The sequence below is a fragment of the Nomia melanderi genome, unplaced genomic scaffold (assembly GCF_051020985.1).
Source record: "Nomia melanderi isolate GNS246 unplaced genomic scaffold, iyNomMela1 scaffold0094, whole genome shotgun sequence".
NCBI lineage: Eukaryota > Metazoa > Arthropoda > Insecta > Hymenoptera > Halictidae > Nomia > Nomia melanderi.
In genome coordinates, this window is record NW_027475209.1 from 50,001 (window position 1) to 52,500 (window position 2,500).

The 2,500-nt window shown below is 58.9% G+C and overlaps 1 pseudogene; it reads right to left on the minus strand.

The window, feature by feature from the left end:
* Positions 1-2,500, minus strand: part of LOC143175492 (large subunit ribosomal RNA) — a 7,824-nt pseudogene that overhangs the window by 3,578 nt on the left and 1,746 nt on the right.

Consider the following 2,500-nt stretch of genomic DNA (forward strand, 5'->3'; position numbering starts at 1 on the left):
GTGACCTCGTCACATGTCACCGGGTGCCACACGTACTCCAGGGAGGGCGCAGATGGCAGGCGCCTATCCTCCATGACGGGCAAAGACGGATATGAGACAAACGGACCCCAGTGTGCAGTCATAGTTGCAACATCTGGGGTCCGCGTCTCCGTCCGCCCGTCGAGGATCTCCCTGGCGGCTCTAGACATATTTGTCTTAAAGAGCCGTTGTACGCGGGCATACTCCCGGCGACGCAGTCGCTTCTTCGGCACCCTGATGGTAGCATCCGGAGTCGGCTGACGCGGTCGTCTTGGGGGAGGAGTGGGGAAGACTTCCTTCACCCACGCACTGAGTTCGGCAACGACATCGCTCCCGCGAAGAAAGCTACGAGCCGTCCTCACGAGAGCGAGCGTGCCGAACCCCTTGATACACCCGACTACAGGGATTAAACTCCCTATAGCCGAGTGGTATCCGGCGTGCGGGGTCTCACTCCCCTCCCCTGGCGAGCGGGGTGATGGCGGGTGTGCCGGGTTCGTAGGTGACATGAACCCGGACACACCTTCGCTCCGCTGCGAAATGTCACTGGGGTCACCAGTGGCGGAGCGAAAGGAGGAGTCACTGTCGTCATCAGTCACCCCTGACGCCTCGAGGTCGCGGAGGGCTTGGCTTACAAGATTTTTGTAAGCCTCTCCACGCCTCGCACCTTTAATGGCGTCAAGGGTACGCTCAAAGGGGAGTGCGGTCATAAGATGTTGGTTTACGAACCGCACCCCCCGAGCGACGGCCAGTGCCTCCTCTCTCGCCATCAAGCGCAGTTCTTCTGCGCTCCAGCGCTTTTTCTCCCGCTCGACATTAACTTCCGCGCTCGCCTGTTCCGGATGCTTGCGACGTCGGTGCACTCCTAGTCCAATTTTGGACAGGAAGGAGCGGTCACAATCTGGGCATAAAAAGCCCAGACGCGGACTGTGCGCACCTGGGTCTGCACCACTGGTGCTCTGTGGTGACACTTGGGTGGGTGGAACGGTAGCCGGACGACGAGTTGGGGCACGTCGTCGCGGCGGTGCGGGCCCAGCTGACGGCTGGGACTCCATGGCCTGGTCTGCTGGACCGGCGAGCCGAGGCCCTCGCCGGAGATTAACTTCTCTTTTATTTTTTGGGCCAGCAGACATACCAACGCGACGGGGTGGCAACCCGCCGCGTCGGGGAGCATAGCTCCAGCCTCCCCCGGACGTCCAGATTGCTCTGGACGCCGACTCACCCCGGCCCTAAGGCGGGGGGCAGGCGCATGGACCCGAAGGTCCTTAGGGTGAGCCTTCGCCGCACGCCGTTTAGCCATGGTTTCTTTCCAAGGAAAGAAACCATGTTACCGGCGAGAACCTATGGGAGGTACGACGTGCGACTTGGGTAGGAGAGGCTATATGAGACGCTTCACTACCCCGTAACTATGAGAGCTCTCAAGGCTGGTCTCGGATACTAGACCGGCAAGCCGGCCCGACACCTCAAACGACCGCCTTAAGAGAGTCATAGTTACTCCCGCCGTTTACCCGCGCTTTTTTGAATTTCTTCACGTTGACATTCAGAGCACTGGGCAGAAATCACATTGCGTCAACACCCGCGGGGGCCATCGCAATGCTTTGTTTTAATTAGACAGTCGGATTCCCCTAGTCCGTGCCAGTTCTGAGCTGAGCGTTGAATGGCGGCCGAAGAGGACGAACGCTACGCGAAAGCCTCGCAGCAAGGAAGATCCGCGGGAGGCCAAGGCTCGGGACCGAGCTCGGATCCCTGCACGTTGCCGTACATGTTCACCTCGCCCAGGCCCGGCACGTCAGCCAGACCCGCTTCCCGACCAAGCCCGACACGCCCCGCTCCTCAGAGCCAATCCTTATTCCGAAGTTACGGATCCAATTTGCCGACTTCCCTTACCTACATTAATCTATCGACTAGAGGCTCTTTACCTTGGAGACCTGCTGCGGATATGGGTACGAACCGGCGCGACACCTCCACGTGGCCCTCTCCTGGATTTTCAAGGTCCGAGGGGAAGATCCGGACACCGCCGCAACTGCGGTGCTCTTCGCGTTCCAAACCCTATCTCCCTGCTAGAGGTTTCCAGGGAACTCGAACGCTTATACAGAAAAGAAAACTCTCCCCGGATCTCCCGACGGCGTCTCCAGGTCATTTTGGGTTACCCCGACGAACACTCTTACGAGGGCCCGAATGGTATGCGGTTCCGCTGCCGGGTTCCGGAATAGAAACCGGATTCCCTTTCGCCCGATGGGTGTGTACTTTTTGTCTCTCTCTCTCGTATTGATCGTGTATAAAATAAAAAAACACCTCATCTACATAGGATTTCTCTTAGGGCTTAGGATCGACTGACTCGTGTGCAACGGCTGTTCACACGAAACCCTTCTCCACGTCAGTCCTCCAGGGCCTCGCTGGAGTATTTGCTACTACCACCAAGATCTGCACCGACGGCGGCTCCAGGCAGGCTCACGCCCAGACCCTTCTGCGCACACCGCCGCGA